Source organism: Hibiscus syriacus, unplaced genomic scaffold (assembly GCF_006381635.1).
Source record: "Hibiscus syriacus cultivar Baekdansim isolate YM2019G1 unplaced genomic scaffold, ASM638163v2 tig00110503_pilon, whole genome shotgun sequence".
Classification (NCBI taxonomy): domain Eukaryota; kingdom Viridiplantae; phylum Streptophyta; class Magnoliopsida; order Malvales; family Malvaceae; genus Hibiscus; species Hibiscus syriacus.
Window position 1 is genome coordinate 2675313 of NW_024062764.1, and position 20012 is coordinate 2695324.

The 20012-nt window shown below is 32.6% G+C and overlaps 1 pseudogene; it reads right to left on the reverse strand.

The window, feature by feature from the left end:
• Positions 1 to 3239: 3239 nt before the first annotated feature.
• Positions 3240 to 4198, reverse strand: LOC120129695 (annotated as a pseudogene).
• Between the last annotated feature and the right edge of the window lie 15814 nt (positions 4199 to 20012).

Below are 20012 nucleotides of genomic sequence, written 5' to 3' on the forward strand. Positions count from 1 at the left end.
TTTCTTATGCATTAGCGCGGGAATGTTAGTAATGCTCTAGACTTTTAAAAAGGCTATATCCCATATTGGATTGAAATATGCCTTTGGGAAGGTATTTAAAGGGATATCATTTCCCCTTCAAATTGAATGTGGCTAGATAACTCCCTCGCATACACGTGTTGTAGTCAGCTCGGGTTGAGTCAGGTTGGGTGGTCGTGGTCGTGGTAATTACGTGTCTTTGACAAGTACCACACTTGTATTCTCTTTTTGGAGACAATTTGTAAGAATTTCTTTAAGGAATTTTTTTCTTCGAGAAAACTGAAATGAAATTTCTGATACTATATTTATAGACACATTTTCTCAAGTGTGAAAGCATATATTTTATATGAATTGGCATGACAGAATTTCTGGAATTTTATTGTTGTAATTTAACAATTATTACAACTGGTTTCTCCTGTGCATTTGACTATGAACCTATACTTTTTTCATTTACAGTCAGTTATGCACAAATTTATTGTTGTAATATTACAACCAATAAATCTATCTCATAACTCATGTCTTTGTCTCTGTTTCTTGTCTAGAAAATGCACCTATAAATATAAAACCTTTTTTGGCTTTTTCTAATCATCTCAACAAACATTCTCCTCTCTGCTTTCAAAGTTTTTCTCTCTTCCTACAAACTTTTCTTCAAAGTTTCTTTCTTCCGAAATTATAAGTGGTGAAGAACAATACCACCTTTTGTCCACTCTAATTTCTTGGGTGTACGAGTTATTGGAGAATCGTGTTAACCTCAGGAGGCATTCAACCATTGTTGTGATTACACTCATCAGGCAGAATGAGCTTCTAAGGTAGTGGATCACCACGACACGATTTATTTATATTCGTTTTTGTAGTTACCATTTCCAACAATAAGAACATTATTACACTTAAAAATCTGATTAAAATATTGTTTTTAGATATAAATAAATAAAATATTAAATTTTAGTGTCATAGTAAGATAATCTAAATTATTTGATATGTTATTAAAAGTTAAAGATTATTTTAATTTAAGTGTGGATATATTTTTTTATTGATATGTTCTTATTATAATTTATTGCACGTATTATTTTTATATTTAATTTTCTTAAATAAAAGTTAAATAACTAATCATATTATTTAGTAAAACTGATTTTATTTTTTATAATTTAAATTATTTCATCTTAAAAATTAATTTTTTTAATTTTACAAGTATAATTAAAATTAGATAATAATAAATAATATTAATAATTTGATGAATTATAAAATTATAATTTTAAAAAATATTTTTAAAATTTTAAAATTGAATTGTGAGAGATCCTTTAATTGGTTGAGTGATAAGGATGTTCATATTGTCTCCTTGTGTGGATTCATATCGCACCATTTTTCTTAAAAATGTAATACCTCTCTATGTAATTAAAAATAAATTATGTATTTTCATATATTTTTCAAATTTTAATATTATAGCATGGAGGCATCGTTGATCAAGGAGATGCTACAGTGAACAGTGGTGGAGATATGAGAACAGTGAGCAACAACAAATCTTTAGAGTATCGATTAACCAAAACTAAAAGAATACTAATATTTTTAAACTTTTATTAGTGAAAAATAATATTGAAAGGTACTCAACACGATACACGCGTATGTCTTATATAGCCCAGTTCATAGCTAAACAGATTTCAGTTTTATGCTAACAAATTTAACCGAGCGTAAAAAACAAATAACAAAATCGACTCATTTCAATTACATGCCAACGAGTTACAATTGAGAGATCAATAGATATTTTTCAATAATTTAACATGATATGTTACTCATTTAACGGCAGTTAATGGCGTGATACTTATTTTAAATTAAAATTCAAAGTTAAATACACATAATATAACTTTTTAAAAAGTTAATGTCCAAAAAAATTATTTTAACGTAATTTAATTATCTTTTATGAATTTTATCTTATGATAATAGAAGTGTATACTAGTGTGTGTGGCATTTATTCTAAATTTTTCTGTACAAATAAGTTATATTTTCAACTGTGCGCAGTATTGTATTTACTAATTAAATTGTTTGAATTTTTAAAATGGTCCCAATAATTAAGAGAATTTTGTTCTTTTTAGTGATTCAAATTCGAGTAACGTAATCTACATGTGTACGTGATTTAACAACAAAGTTGAACTTGAGTGACTAAAATGTGCATTTTTCTTAACAGCAGTGATTGTTTATAAAAAGAACTTATTGGTAGCCAAAACAAAACATATTAAAGCTAGGCAACTATTTTAATAGTTTACCAAATAATAATTATATAGTGTGGTACGGAATAATAAAGTCACATCCATTCCTATAGAATAGACATGCGAGATTCAACCCAACAAAAGTGCCTACACTTTTCCATGTTTTTTCTATAATACACACTCTCTCCACATCGTTGACTATCTTATTAAATTTTAGAGTAAATTATGTACGTAATTATTTAATTATTAATTTTGTTTTATTTTGATCATTTAATGTTTTTTTAAGTATGAATCAAACGATTTCGGTGATAAAATAATAATAATTATTTCTTTAAGTATTGGGTTTGAACATTAGAAACGTCACGGGAGTGACCGTTTAATGTCAAATGATAGAGAGTTATCTTTAAACAGATACTGTCTTGTACTTATCAAAGATTAACAAAAGAATTTTTTAATATATTTTTTAAAATTTACACAACAAAATTTCTGATATGTACTGGAAAATATTTAAATTACTAAGCCTACAAATACAGAACATTGTAAAAGCTAAATTAACTTTCATTTTTCCAACAAATGATAAGCATATATCATTTACAATAAATAAAAAAATACAATATATACGAATATACATACATGGAAATTACCTATAAAATTTCCCCTTGAAATTACAATGATTAAATTACCAAAAAATACATAAAGTTAAAATTTGTATCAAATCGTTTATCAAAATAGTTATTTTGTTTTATTATTACTTTTTTAGAGCATTGTAACCTCTAACGTTTCATTTAAGTACAAAAAAGACCTTTAATATTTAATCAAATAAACACTTTGATCCTTATTTTTCTATGGAGTATTTTGGTCCTAAATATTTTTATTTTAAGATAAAAAATCCTTTATTTTAGAATGTTAACAATTTGTTAACTAACTGTTTTCATTTGTAGATGGTTTTTTTACCTTAAAATAAAATGATTAATGCCAAAATACTCCAAGAAAATAACAAGAGTGAATGTGATTGTTTAATCAAAGGTTAAACACATTTTTTGAGATCATGCCATAAAAAAGTTCAATCATCTTCCAAGCATAAAGAAACAAGCTGAACTCCAGAGTTACCACCTGAGAGCTTCTCGGCGTCGAAGTCGAATAATACAAGCTTCCGGTGTTGGTATTGCTATAACCGTCGTGGCTACTCCCTTCTTTATCACTACCATCCGTTAACTCCGTCAATATCGGTTTAAATATAAACAAACCGGACTACTGAAAAACCAATCACGAACGTCCCACATTACTTGAACCGGTTGTTTATCGACGAGGGTCTTTTGATTCCCCCAGAATTTCCACTGCAAATTCTTCACGTGGATCAAAACCACCCCATCCATGCTTATCCACATCTCCGGTTCTTTCAAACCGGTCGTAGAACTCTCTACGATGATGTCGTGTTCCTTCTTTTTCTCGTCGAATTTGACCCGGGTTCCGAAGCTTTTCTTGGCGAACACGATTTCTTTTTTGCAAAATAAGACCGGTTCGACTATAGCCGTTCTGGATTTGGTTCTTTTGTAAGCCTTTTTCCGGCTATCTTCGAGTAATAAAACGACTTCTTTGTCCGAGACTATGGCGACGTAATAGTCGGAAACCGGTTCAGGACCGGTCGTGAATTTAGCTGATCGGAGATCCCAATAAACGTCAACTGGTTTGCCTTCTTCAACCTCAAACGAATTGTAGCCTTTTCTGCTCCAAAAATGCCATGGTTTGAGCTCGATCTTGCACGTGAAGTGCATGTTGTGATCTCCCTCGTCGTTGTTCACCATGAATAATTCATGTTCGTCTTGTTCATCAACGTGACGGTGGTCTACGAGTTCTTGTTGTTGCTTTGAGCGTGCGGCGGTTCGTCCGTTGTTCTCTCGGCGTAAAGCGCGGAGCTCCGAGCTGATTGGGCTCTCATGGGGAAATGAAACGACGCCATTGATTCTTTTTCTTTGCATTCAAATGGGTTCGATTATCCAATCTCTTATAACCCTAAAAAATGGTTTCCCAGGACTGATCATGGGAACTAAGAAGAAAAGAAGAAGAAAGCAAAACCAGCTGAGTTTGATCTGTGGGAAGAAGAGAATGGAGTGGCCGGAGATTTAACTTTGAAGGGGTGTTTGGTTGCTGGTAAAAAGGATGGAATGGAGGGGAAACAAGCAGGAAATTTTGTGTTTCCATGGAGGAAAAATCTCGAATTCTAGAGGTTGTAAGAAAAAATGGTGGCCGAAATTAAGGGGAGTTTACTATATAGTCACTCTGTATATTTTAACCTTAAATTGTATATATTGTTTTATATCGGGATCGACATGAATCGGATCTATAATCAGTTCAATTTGATCTAAAAAAATATCATTCACTTGAAATTCGATCGAATCTAAATTTAAGATAAATTCATCTAATCTGAAAATTGACATGTCTTTAGAGATAAAATCTACACCCAATCCACACACATATATAAAATTCTTAGTTTTATTCCATAAAAAAGGGATTTAATAAAAATAATAATACATAGACATCATTGTAATTATCCATAAATATGCAAGATATAATTATATTAGTTTCAGATCAGGTTGAGTTAGATATCTTTTTACTCTAAATCAAAGTTAAACTCGACCAAACCTTATACTTTTAAAAAAACTCTTATTTGACCCAACATGAACTTAAAATTTTAAAAAAAATCTAACCTAGTGAAAATAGATTAACTCAAAATCAGTCAAATTCAAATCTATTATCCCTTCCTAATTTTATCCACCGTGAAAATGAGTATTAGCGCATATCCATCACAAGGATACTATAATTTAGAGGAACCATAATATTGTTCAAGTTTCTTAGCTTGAGTTTTATCTAAATTTATTATAATTTAAATTTGAATTTATTTATTTATTATATTGATCAAATTACATATATAATTAAGATAACCTGGTATTCATTAACCATAAATATTATCCGATATTACAATGTCTTTAATACAAGAAGGGTAATCGGAATGAAAAACTAAGACAGTTGACATTGTCGAGGCATACCGTGCTAAAGCATTTGTGCACCATTTGCAGATCGACGCATATGCTGAGTCCCAATGGTCGGATGCAAGTCTAAAAGTCCCCGAGCTTCAGCAAGAACGAATCGCAACATCGAAAGATCAGCGCCAAGGTTGTTGAGTGTTGTGGAAGACGGCTATCGGATAGAGCAAAATCGCAATTGATAATTCGAGAAAATAAAAATGAAGATAAAAGAGACACAAAATTTACGTGAAAAACCCCTAAAAATTTAGGGTAAAAACCACGGGCAACGGTAGAAGAATTTCACTATGAGAAAATAGGAATTACAACTTCTCTCGATCTACCAAGGAGAAAACAATGATAATTTTCTCTTGATAAAAAAGGAGAAAACAACTTTCAAGAAACTCTCTAAATTCTCTCTAGTATTGGAAGAAAGCTAGAATGCTTTGGGATGGTTTTGAAGCTAAATGAGCTAGGGTATTTATAGTTGAAACTTAAGGACTAATCTTGTAAATACCCTAAAGTTTAGTGACTAAAATTTGTGATTTGCCCATTTAATTTTCAACCAATTCTTCCCCCCCTTTTTGACTATAATTTTTCGGTGGATTTTAAATCCACCTTTCAGTGGATATGTTTTATTTTCAGCAATCTCCCACTTGAAGATTTGATTGGAACAATCATATCTTCACATCATTCTTTTTACCTTGTACCATCATGTTGCTTACGTCTCTAACAGGCCACAAGAGGATCGACACCAGGTAAATTTATCAGCATTGATCGCCTTCGTCATGAAATCTACTATGTTGTCTTTGGTATGGATCTTCTGCATATCTACCGTCCCTTCTTCCACCTTTTCACGAATGAAATGGTATTGAACTCGTATGTGCTTTGTCCTTGAATGAAATGCTAGATTCCTTGCTAGATGCAAGGCGCTTTGATTGTCACAAAACAAAGAGACACAAGCTCCTCCAATAGCATCTTCAACCAAATTGCTTCTTTACTGGCTTGTGTTGCTGCTACATATTCTGCCTCTGTTGTGGACGTAGCCACAACTGACTGTAATTTTGAAACCCAGCTTACAGCTCCACCAGTAATTTTGAACACATATCCTGTAGTAGATTTGTTTTTATTCAAATCCCCTGCATAGTCAGAATCTACATACCCATTGATTAGTAAGTTTGATCATCTGTAACATAATGCAATATTTGAGGTCCCTTTGATGTATCTCAGGATCCTCTTTACTATATTCCAATGCTCTTTGCCTGGATTCACCATGTACCGACTAACCACTCCCACTGCTTGTGCAATGTCTGGTCTTGTGCATATCATAGCGAACATTAAACTTCCCACTGCTGATGCATACTGTACTCGAGACATCTCCATCCTCTCTTATTTACTGCTAGGACTCATACTGGAGGATAATTTGAAGTTAATAGGGAGAGGGGTAGAAATTGGCTTACAATCTTGCATGCTGAATCGTGACAAGATCTTCTTCAAGTAATTCTTTTGTGAAAGCCAAATCTTCCTATTACTTCTGTCTCGGTGAATTTGCATCCCTAGAATCTTGTTTGCTGATCCCAAGTCCTTCATTTCAAATTCTCTAGCCAGTTGTGCCTTCAATTCTTCAATATGATCTTTATTGGGTCCTGCAACCAATATGTCATCCACATACAACAACAATATAACAAAATCGTTATCACCAGACCTCTTAAAATAAGTACAAGGATCTGCATTAAGTTTGTTGTATCCAAGGCACATAATGAAGGAATCAAATCTCTTATACCAACACATCGACGCTTGCTTTAGACCGTACATAGATTTGTTCAACCTGCAAACCAAGTTCTTCTTTTCTTTTTCTTCAAAACCTTCAGGCTGGAGCATGTAAATCTCTTCTTTAAGATTTCCATGAAGAAAAGCTATTTTAACATCTAGATGCTCTAGATGTAAATTCAATGTAGCACACATTTCCAAAACTACTCGAACTGTTGTTAGTCGAACCACAGGAGAAAATATTTCATTGAAATCAATACCTTCTTTTTGAGCATATCCTTTGACCACCAGTCTTGCACGATACCTCTCCACTTGATCGTCACCATTTCGCTTGATTTTGAAGACCCATTTGTTACCAATTGGCTTCCTTCCTTGTGGAAGTGGCACAAGGTCCCATGTATTATTTTTATGAAGGGCTTCAATTTCTTCTTGCATCGCCATCATCCATAGTGAAGCATCTGAGCTGTTTATTGCCTCCTGGTATGCTGATGGCTCACTGTCCTCTGTTAAAAGGCAGTATGCAATATTACCTTCTATAACATAATCTGAGTGCCAATTGGGATGTCTTCTTACACGATCTGATTGACGAGTTGTTGGAGCTTCAGAACTTTCTGGTTCTTGTTCATAATGTGATGGTTCTACTTTAAAAGAATCTTCTTGTTCAAACTCATTTTCCACATGTATTTGTGTAGTCTCTGACTTTTCAGCGCTACTATCTTCTTCTTTTCTTTGTAGTTTATCTTATACAAAGATAACATCCCTGCTGATGATCACTTTGCGGGCAGTGGGATCCCACAAGTGATACCCCTTTACACCATCAACATACCCCAAAAATTTGCATTTCTTGGATTTTGGATCCAGCTTTGAAATTTCTTGGGAGTTGTACATCACGTATACAATACTTCCAAATACATGGAGGTTTGAATAATCAGATGGTTTACCAGTCCACATCTCCATTGGTGTCTTCAGCTCTATTGAATTTGATGGAGCTCGATTCACCAAATAACAGGCGGTATTGATTGCTTCTGCCCAGAATGATTTTTCTAGGCTTGCATCCCTCAACATTGCTCTTGTTCTTTCTAACAAGGTTTTGTTCATCCGCTCTGCCACTCCATTTTGTTGAGGAGTGTTCACCACTGTGAACTGTCTTTTGATGCCTTCTTTCTTGCAAAAGTCATCAAATTCTTCGCTTGTGTATTCTCCTCCATTATATGTTCTAAAACACTTCATCTTATTTCCATAATCAAGTTCCACCCGCGCTTTGAAGATTTTGAAAGTTGAAAACACATCCGACTTCTTCTTAATAGGGTACACCCAACATCTCCTGAAGTAGTCATCAATAAATGAGACAAAATATTTTGTTCCACCTAGGGATGTAACTGGTGCTTGCCATACATCAGAATAAACCAATTCTAGAACACTTTTGCCTCTAGAATTTGACGTGTTAAATTTTAACCGGTGCTGCTTACTTGTTATGCAATGCTCACACAAAGGAAGTGTTACATTTGTTAAGCCTGGAAGTAGCTTTTTCTCCACAAGAACTTTCATTCCTTGTTCTGACATGTGTCCAAGTTTCTGATGCCATAGCATTGCAGAATCTGAACTACATGAGTCAACAGAGGCTTCTGTTTCTAGCAAAGTCTCTCCCTTCAGCATGTACAAGTTTGTTGCTATCTTTTCGCCTTTCAGCACCACAAGCGCTCCACGGAACACCTTCATGATTCCTTTTTGTGTTTCAATCTTTCTTGCATTATTATCCAACAATCCGTAGGATAATAAATTTTTCTTCAGGCCTTTTACGTGATGCAGTTCTCGAACAACTTTAATTGTTCCATCATACATCTTTAATTTGATGGTTCCCACACCAACGATCTCTAAGGCATGATCATTACATCTATACACAGATCCTCCTGAGATAGGTTCATAATGATGGAACCATTCTCTTCTTGAGGTCATGTGATATGTCGCTCCCGAATCAATGAACCATATATCTGCAAATCTTTTTCTACCTTCCACGGTGGTTGACGCTTCACAACATAGAGCATCTTTATCATCTGAAGTGTTTGTGGTATTGCCTTGTGGATTTGAGTTTTTATTTAGACTCCAACAATCTTTCTTCAAGTGACCCTTCTTTCCACAGTTGTAGCACTTTAAATTCTTCTTGCTCCTCGACTTCGATCTACCATGTTTGTGACTGCTGCTTTGGCCACGTTCTGTTGATCTCAATCTTGTCGTTGTCAACGCTTCTGCTTGTTGCAGATTTACTTGTCTGTCTTCCTTGTTCTTGCACCGATTTTCTTCTTGTAGAACAGCAGCTGCAACGTCATCGAAGAATAGACTGGTGACATTATTGTTTATCAAGTTGATGATGAGTTGATCATACGAATCCGATAGACTTTGAAGTAGAAGTTCAACACGTTCTTATTCTCCTATTTTACAGCTTAAGAATGTAAGCTAAGAAAATAAAGTGTTCAGTGTATTTAAGTGCTCCGTCACTGAAGTAGATTCTGGCATACGGAGAGTGTACAATTTTCTTTTAAGGAAAATTTTATTGTGCAGCGATGTGACCTCGTACAGTTTGGTGAGATGATCCCATATCTCCTTAGCTGTCTTCTTCTCCTCGATGCTTGACAATACTTCATCTGCTAATGCTAGATGAAAGTTTTCTATAGCATTCCCATCCATTTCGATCCATTTGTTGTCATCTGTTAAATCCACCGGCCTTTCACTGATAGCTGCTAGACAACCGTCTTTCCTCAGGGTGGCCTTCATTTTCAATTTCCACAGTGAGAAATTTCTCCCATTGAACTTTTCAATATCAAATTTCGTTGCCATAGCTTCTTTTACGGATAGCTACCACTATTTCACTATCGTAAATAGTTCTCTGGAACCTTCAAAGAATGAGTAATAACTTCTTACTTTCTTATGTTGGAGGATTACACACTCTAATATGACTCGGATACCAATTGTTACGGAAGACGGCTATTGGATAGAGCAAAATTGCAACTAATAATTTGAGAAAATAAAAATGAAGATAAAAGAGTCACAAAATTTACGTGGAAAACCCCTAAAAATTTAGGGTAAAAACCACGGGCAACGGTAGAAGAATTTCACTATGAGAAAATAGGAATTACAACTCTCTCGATCTACCAAGGAGAAAACAATGATAATTCTCTCTTGATAAAAAAAGGAGAAAACAACTGTCAAGAAACTCTCTAAATTCTCTCTAGTATTGGAAGAAAGCTAGAATGATTTGGGATAATTTTGAAGCTAAATGAACTAGGGTATTTATAGTTAAAACTTAAGGACTAATCTTATAAATTCCCTAAAGTTTAATGACTAAAATTTGTGATTTGCCCATTTAATTTTCAACCAATTCTTCCCCTTTTTGACTATAATTTTTCGGTGGATTTTAAATCCACCTTTCGGTGGATATTTTTGATTTTCAGCAATGAGATGCTTAAGAACATTGGTCGAGTCACTCTCAATAACAATCTGATCCGGCAGAAAAGCAAGAGCCAACCGTATCCCGAAACAAGAGCCAAATAGGCGCACCTTTGGAAGAGTGTGGAAACGGGGTAAAAAAAAACCACAACTTAAAAACATTGGTGACTATGTGGTGAGGTCGTCGAATCCAGGCGTACCCAGAACACACAGAATAATGACCGGAGGAATGGCCACTCCAAACTAAAAGATCAAGTGGCTCGGGAGAGATGGAGCAGTTCAGTATCTCAATGGTGTCTTCAGACGAAAAAAATTGACGGACAAAGTAAGAGTTCCATTGAGCAACACTGGGAAGCATGAATTCCCCACATGTAATAGAATGAGAAGGGTTGTTAATATAATTTGATTTCAAATGCAAAGGTAACATGCCCTCACAATGTTGAATTATCAACATGTATACGTGTGGCACTATTAAAACCCACTTTCCAATGAAAGCCCGAGAGGAGAGCTTGCACAGTTGTATAAAGGCTACTCCAGGCGCAAGAACGATGCACTCCAAGGGTAGACTTCATAATATAATCTGATGGAAAATACTTGGCAGATAGAACTCGAACCACAAGACTGGTGGGAGAGTGTAGGCATCACCAAATCTGTTTGCCAAACAATGCAATATTAAAGTGGTGAAAATCATGAAAATCAAACCCCTACCCGCTTCGATTAACATAGTTTATCCAAAGCAAGAATAGGCTAACCACGCTCTATTGAGTCACCCGACCACCGGTAATCACAAAGGACAGATGTCTTATCTAAGACGATGCCTCGAGAATTGAATAACACTCATCACATATGTAGGAAAAGCCTGGCCGACGGATTGAGTATAAACCGCTCGACGTCCTAGGAAGTAAATTTTTCATCCATCCTCGGACTCTAGTTGCTAATCGGTTACGGAGATTGCCAAAGGCAGCAATTTTGTTTCACCCAATGATACATGCATTGCAAGGCTCACCTCAAATGAAAAAGTAATAACTCTTTCAAATGATTCGCTCGTCCAAGTATTGGAAAAGAAGATCAAAACAGCAGCAGACTTACGATGACTTTTTGAATGGGATTCTGATCTTATTTGGTCAACATGTCTTCTGAATATACAATCGTCTCTCTCTTAGCTTTCCAACGGTTCTTGAATCGCATCAATCCGATATCAGGAACTCAAGATAGGTTCATTTTAGTGAAGACAACACATGCAAAATTCCTATACGAGATTAATACGTGATTTTTGTAAATATTACGAATTTTAAATATTTATATTGATTATTTGTAATATAATTTAATATAGGATGATGAATTATCTTTTAGTATTATATTTATTATTTTATTATGAATTAAGGTTGAGTTAAAAATTAATTTTAATTATTATTATTTTATTAGGAATTAGAGTTAAGACATGTTTAGTTTGTTATTATTTTATTCATTAGTTATTTAGGACCTTTAGAACTCAGTCCCTATATAAAGGAGATTTCATTCAAATTTATAAATCAGATTTATTTGATTAATAATACAACGAGAGTTCGTTTTTGCAAGCACTGATTGCCTTGTGCCTTCGAAGCTTCTTCTCCTGAAGTTCTTTCAAGTTCTTGTGAGGGAGATTAATCTTCACACTCTAATTTTCCTTTTCATCGCGACTAGGAGGGTTGGTTAGAGCCATATTATTGAGTTTGCCTTTTCATTGCGAAAAAAGAGGGTTTCATAGGACACTTATCCATCTATTTTCTACAAATCCATTCTCGCCATCATCATCTTTACCGTTCACCTTCATAAGGGAGATCTTTTGATTTCTTGGTTATCATACTTTATTTTCAATTTCTTTATCTTTTGTTTATCTTGTTCTAATCTTGTTTCTTACCTTTTTTCCAGCACTTAAAAGAAACACTAAAAGACCCTAGTTGCTGCTACCACCTTCCCCTTTTCATCCCCTTTGTTCTTCATCGAGTCTAGAACTTTCTCTAGGTTTGATTCTTCAACAAGAATAACGTTCATTAATCTGCCACCGCTCCCCTATCACCCAACTACCATCGGCATCCCAAGGTAATGGCCTGGTTCAGCCACTAGAGTGACGCTAAGGAGACTTCTAAGGTAGTCAAGTATTTTGCGACACAAATTTTAGATAGTGATAAACCTCCTGTGGAAAAAGAACATTATTTGATATCATTCGACCCGACACGTAAGTTGATTAGTTGCCATCGATACAACTCCCTAACAATGGTCGAAAACGATTGACCAGGACTTTAGCCACTATCTTGTAAAAGACAGTACACAAAGCAATTGGCTGAAAATGCTTCAACTGAGTTGGTCTGGCAATCATAGGGAGCACAATCACTATTTGATTAACATCCACAAGCGAGGTGCGACCCAAAAGGTCTATGCATAGGTCTATTACATCATCACCAATTATTGGCCAAAAAGAACGATAAAAACTTTTCGAAAGATCATCAATATCTAGTGTTTTGTGTAGATTAGCTTGTAAAAAAGCCTGATGAATTTCTTTGAGAGTATATGAGGCAGTGAGGATGTCACTCATAGAGGAAGTTACCATTGGCGTGACGGTGTTAAGTATTGCTCATTCTTGTATAGATGTGTATTGATTATTTATTGTAATTGTACAATAAAAAATGATAACATCGCATTTGATACATATATTTTTATAATATATTTAATATGGTGTCCGTTAAAAAAAAGATAAAAATATAATCCTTCCAAAAAATAATTTTAAGTTTATTTCATGCCTTTATAGAATATTTAAATAAAACAATTGAGATCAATGTATAGTTTAATCTTATTTTTATACAAGTCCCAAGCCTAAATTAAAAAAAAAATTAATTGCATTACACGTTATCAAACTATAATCTTCGTTTTAGATTAGTCCTCAAATATTTTCATATTTTAATTTCATCTCTATGATGCATTTTAAATATTCTAATTTTATCTATAAACTATGATCATCATTTTAAATTGTTCTTCAAACTTTTGAATCTTTTAATTTCATTATGAAATTCATCCAAATATATGCTTAATTTTAATCATAATTTAACTTATTTTTTTCAAACATATAATAATATAATTTGGTCTAATGATTTTATTGAGTCAATCGATCAAGAAAAGTGGCAAAGAGGCGGTGAATTGTCTATAAAAATTTGTTGGAAGCTTAAGCAAGAAATAAGAAATTGACACAAGGGATTTAGAGTGGTTCAACTTCCTTAATGAAGTCTACATCCACTACCTTAGCTTCCTAACTAAGTATTTGAAGAAATTCACTAAATTGTTCTAACCTTTTAGGACAAGGTGTAACCTTGCACAACACTCAAGACTTTGCAACACTAAGACTTATACCCCAAAGTCTTGAGTGTTCAACCCTTCCCAAGAAGTAATTACAAATGAGCAAACTTTGAATATCCTCACAAAGATTGATTGTTTGCAAAATGAAGCTCTCACACACACTCAAGAACATTGGAATAAAAATGACAATGAATAGAATAGTGCTCAACGAAAGAAAGACACAAAATGAATGCAAATTTGGCTCTAATTGCTCTTTGATTGTTGGAATAACTTTCTTGTCTCTTATTGGTTTTTTATATGCCCTCATTGATTTCAAGCCGTTTATGGTTGTTGGAGGGAGTTTGGAGCCATTTGAAGCATTAAATTTACACATTGAATGCAAACCTGCACAGATGTTCATAAACCACATGGAGGTTTCGAAACTATTCTTTAAAAAATTTAACCGTTGAAAAGGGGTTTAGAAACCTTAAGGCCAATTTTAGCTACTGCCTTAGGGGTTTCGAAACCACCTAAGGGGGTTTTTGAAACCAAGCACACAAACTCTTAAATTAGCCTTGTTTCATATTCAAAAAAATATTTTAAAACTTTATAAATTTCAACAACATTTTTAAATTTATTTTTGACATTTTAATCCTTAAAAAATATTTTTACAAACTTGAAATTCTTGAATCAAATAAAATATTAATTTTACAAAGTTTTCAATTTAATCATATGCTATATCAAAATTATTTAATTATATTTATCAATCTCCCTCTTTTTTATATAACAAAACCATTTTGTAAAAAATAGTCAAAAATAAATTTTAAAAATGTCAAAATTGTTATAAGTGAGATTTTTCATTTTTCTCCCCCTTTGAAAAAGAATTTAAGAGTATATGATTAAAAGAATACAAAAATGAAAAGTTTGACAAAACAAATTTTGACTAGAATTATCTCCCCTCCTTTTTGTTATATCAAAATCATTTAGCTACAAGAAAGAAGACAATATTAGAGCATAATGACGAATAATCTCTAAAGAACCAATAATAATCAAAATGATCAGTGCAATATCTTAACCAAAATATTCAAAATTGCCAAAATGAGTATGCTAGAATATATCCAACAACTAAAAAAATATCCATCATAAAACATAAAAGCATCCTAAAAGTCCAATAAACAATGCAAATGATCAATCCTTAATATTTGGATGAGAAGATGAAGAAGGACCTGAAGGAGGAAACAAGCCTGAAAAATGGGCTTCCAAAGCATCAATACGAGCTCTCATGGCATCAAAGCGACTATGACATGATAAAGAATCTCGTCAAAATTAGTGGCCATGTAATCGTAAAGAGAGTCTAAGGTGACACGAGGGCGAAGAGGAACGACATCAGTGGGTGCATCGTCTCCATTAGCAACGAGACCATCAACCTTAGGAACGCCATTAAGAATTCTAACCCAATTTCTATTTTCAAATATAAACCTCATTTTCTTAACTGAGGTATAATCAAGATTGCTCGAAAGGAGAACGAGATGATCAAAAGAGGTATTAATGGAATATGTATGAAATATATGACTTAGGAATCAAACATAAGGCAATGAGACTTTTTAATTTGGTCATTTGGTGATAGTGTTCACTAAGTCAATGAAGATAATTTTGGCAATGTTCATACATTCTTTGGTGTGAAAGTGGTAAAGCCACCAATAATCCAAGTGAATCATACGGGTGGTGCGACCACCCAAAGGGCGAATAAACCAAGTGATAAAGAGTTTTAAAAGATGTTCCTCAAAGAGAAGAAATGTGTGATTATCATTATGAACATTTTCAAAGGGCATAGTGTAACACCCCAAAAATCGATCTAATAATTTCTCAATTTTGATGATCGAGAATTTTTTTATTCGAATCAAGTTTTCGAATAAATATGTTTAAATATAAAATGTGAGAAAAGTTGGAAACTCTTTTATGTGCATGTTTTGTTAATGGACCTAAGTCCTAATTTATCCAAATTCCTTAAGTTGATGACTCATCATATATGTATCATCAAATAATATTTTTTTTAACCTATTTTCATTTGTAAAAAAAGAGAAAAAAGTAAAAGAAATGCATTTTATACCTTTGGAGTGGATATCACGTGGAAAACATGAAAAGAAGACAGAAGATAATTTTTATCCATCTTCAAGAACTTTCTTTCCGCCATTAAAGAATATGCCTCAAACATTCAAGCCTTCCAAGTTAAATTTCTTGCAATTTAGCTACTAATTTGGAAATCTAAGTACATATTTGATTGAATAAACTCATATTTGGAAGAGAGAATCAAGCTTTCGATATTGATATGATGATCCGAGATATATGGTGAGTGTAGTTAGTGTGTTTGAATGACTCGGTGCCATTCAAATTCGATATTTTAACCTTTTTATAGGTGAATTAAATTTATGTATGGGCTCACATAGAGCATGGAATGGCAAAGTGAATATCAAGATAAATTTGGTAAGCTTGGTAAGCTTATTTACCTTATGAGGTGTTTCATTAACATGCTATGTTAAGATTTTCTGACTATGGTATATGTGATATAAAATCATGAAATGAATAAATTTTGTATGTAGTATAAAATAAGACATGTCATGATAAATTCTATGCATTCATGATGTGTACAACGCAAGCATGCATTATGTGAAGCTTTAATGCTATGTTAGTTGTAAGAATGATAATAACATAATATTTGTTAATTTCACTGGTATAAATACATGTTATGACATGTGTTTTGGAAATAAGATAAATTGTGTTATGAATCCATGAATAAGAACTATGTGAATGATAAAAAGCTAAGGCTCAACTATAATACTTGGTACGCCAAGATAAATTTTTTATGTGATAAGTTTAAATGAATATGCCCTTGGATGTTAAGTTAGTCTGGATACAATTGGCATGCCACATAGTCCATTTGAGCTCATGATAGGATTAAATTACGATCCTTATTTTGCGATAGTAGGAGGGATGTGTTGTTGGTCATTGGCTACAGTTTGGAGGGATAGACCATTCTCTGTTATTTGGTGATAATTCGATTGGGGATTTGTATATCCATGGTTACTTATAATACATTGTGCCTAATAATGACTTTATATGATCTAAATCTTGCTATGAACGATAATCAACCAAGTTAATGAATAAATATAACTATGATACTATGAAAAAAAGGTTCACTTATGAATTGTTTATGATTTTTAGTAACCTAAGCTACAAGTTGCTAAGTTTTTTTATATAAGTTATTGTTATGAAAATCATATATGATGAGTTATGCTATTTGTGCATGCCATGAATTTACTTATTATGATATGTTCATTCTGTCATTTGCCATTCAAGCATATTAAGGACAACTTAATATGATATGTTCATTTTATTTATGTTATGTTAACTACCTTACTAAGCTATATAAGCTTACACTCTCTTTGTTTCACCATTTCAGGAAATAAGTTTCGATAGCTCGTCGATTATATTTAGGACGTTGCAAGACACTTCCAAAGTAAACAGTGTAATTTCTTTATGTTTAAATTCCTAGATGGTGCATATGTCTTGTTGTGTAAATCATAAGTACCTAAGGTTGTATGTTAATTAGTTTAATTTTGAAAGTCTTGTTTTGGTGTATACGTGCGTATTGGTTATGATGAAGTCCTTTAAGTGCTTGTTGTTGAAGGATAAGTCCTTACAACCATGCCATGAAGATCTAAGGTATGTACAATTATTTCATCTTATATGATACATACATTTTTATAAGTTAAGTTGCATGAAAGATTATAAGCATGTTATGGTTTGGTATGTTAAGTTGAAAATTGCTTTGTATGATTATGATCATGTTTTATGATGATTTGTATGTAAAATGCAAGGTAACTGGTATAATTATGTTGGCATGAAATTGTTATTATGTTAAAGTATATATTTGATTATATGTTGGTTGATAAATGCATATTGTTGAGTAATTAAGTTTTGTTTTAACCAGTGTAAATTTATTGGAAAACAAGAAAATAGTTTAGGAACCATATTTTTTTTATATAGAAACTAGATTTTTAGGTTGCAACCTGATTTTTCATATAGAAACTAGATTTTAGGTTGCAACTTGATTTTTCATATAGAAACCAAATTTTAGGTTGCAACCTTATTTTTGTATTGGAATCAGATTTATGAGTATGTAAATTATGTGTTAAATGAAATAAGAAGTTTAATATCATCTTAAGACAAATCTGCAACCTCTATATAACTACCAGTTTAGTCCCTAAACTTTTGAAAAATTAATAATTGGTCCCTAATCATAGAGTTAATAAGGAATTACTAATAATTCTTATGTTTAATAATATCATGTTTGTTATAAGATCATATTTTGGTTAATTCAGATTAAGTCCTTAAGTTTTTGAAAAGTTAAAATTTCAACCTTTAAGAATATAACAATATGAAATGATTAAATCTGATAGTAATGATCAAAATATGATTGTGTATTGATTTTGTAGTAATGTTTGTTAAGTGAACAATTCTCATAGTTTTAAAATTTATGGATAAGTCCCTGAATTTTACATAAGTTTTGAGAATAACCTCTAATTATGAATTCAAGTTATAATTTGGTAATGGTTGACTATGAGATGATATTAACAATGATGTGATTGGATTTATGAATATTTGATTTGATTTTTAATGATTGAAAGTTAATATTATATTTAATCCATGTTTTTTTCATTTTGAGTTGAGTTTTGTTAATATCTCTAATACGGGTTTTTCACCAAATCTAGTTTTCCTTTTTTTTTTATGTTGTTCTGTGATTATTTCGATTAGAATTTTGATGCTTGATTTTGTTTCGATGATTGAAATTTGATATTATTTATTTTTATGATTGTTTCATTTCAGTGTAATTTTTTTTATTAACATCCCTGACCAAGTTTTCATCTAGACCGAGTTGAGGACATTACAATTTGGTATCAAAGCCAGGTTTAGTTGATTCTAGGACTAAACCAAAATCCGTTGCATGTTTATGTTCTACATATGCCACCTAAGAGTCTATTTTATATATTTGGTAATTGTGACTTACAATTAATACAATCTAATTTCTCTATACAACATAATATGATGTTTGGCTATTATGATAAGTCATAAGTTCTTGAGCTATCACTACAGCAAAACAGGTTTTTAGTGACATTTGTCCATTCATATAACGGTGTTTTATGCGCTGCTAAAAAATCTTGTGGCACAAAAACAAACGCCACAAAAAGCACCACTAAAACAAACGCCATAAAAGGTCACAACGTTTGTGAACGAAAAACGCAACTAAAGGTTGTAGCTTTAAGCGGCGTCTTTTTTACAAACGCTACTAAAGGTTATGATATTTAGCGATGTTTTTCCAAAAATGCCGCTAATTATCTTTTCTTTTGTGCCGTTTGTTCCAAAAAATACCGCTAAATATTATAACATATAATGGTGTTTTTTGTATAAATGTTCCAAAATATCTAGAACTTTAGTGGCATTTTTTAAAAACGCCGATATTGACTATGTATTTAGTGGCGTTTTTATACAAACGCTGCTAATTAAAATTAATTTTTCCAATGTTGTTTTATGCTCTTTTGTTACCCAATTTAAAATTTTAACCTGTAGCATTTCCAATAAACTTGACATCCATAACAACAAAATTGAAATCCATAATAATAAATCAAAGATTACATTAACATAAAATATAATGTAGTTTAACATTGTTAACTAGAATAAACAAAGCATATATCGAAATAACTCCTAAGATGGTGGACTCTGGGTTGATTTTGTCGTATCATCTGCATCATAGCTTGAAGTAGATTTTGAAAGTCTTCATATTTTTTCTGATATGTTGCTTCTCTCTCTACTTCCCTCGCTTCAGTTTCGACCTTCATTTGAGCAAATTTTTCATCCATTTGAGCCAACTGTTGTTTTAAACGACTAACTTCTGATTGGGAAGTGTGATGACATGTACTAAGATGAACTGAATCCAAAATATTTGGTTGGGATAATGAATGATCATTGAAAGAAAACTCGACCATATCTTTCAGGACACAAAACTTTATTAATAACTTGATTTTCGATCTCATCCGCACTAACAATACCATGACTTGAAGTCCTAGCTTCATACTCCGCCCTTTTATAACTCAATTTTTTCTAATAATCAATTCAATCATTAGTTTAAATAAAAATGTCATATTATAGATATAAATATTAACATAATTAAAATATTGTGTCCAATAAA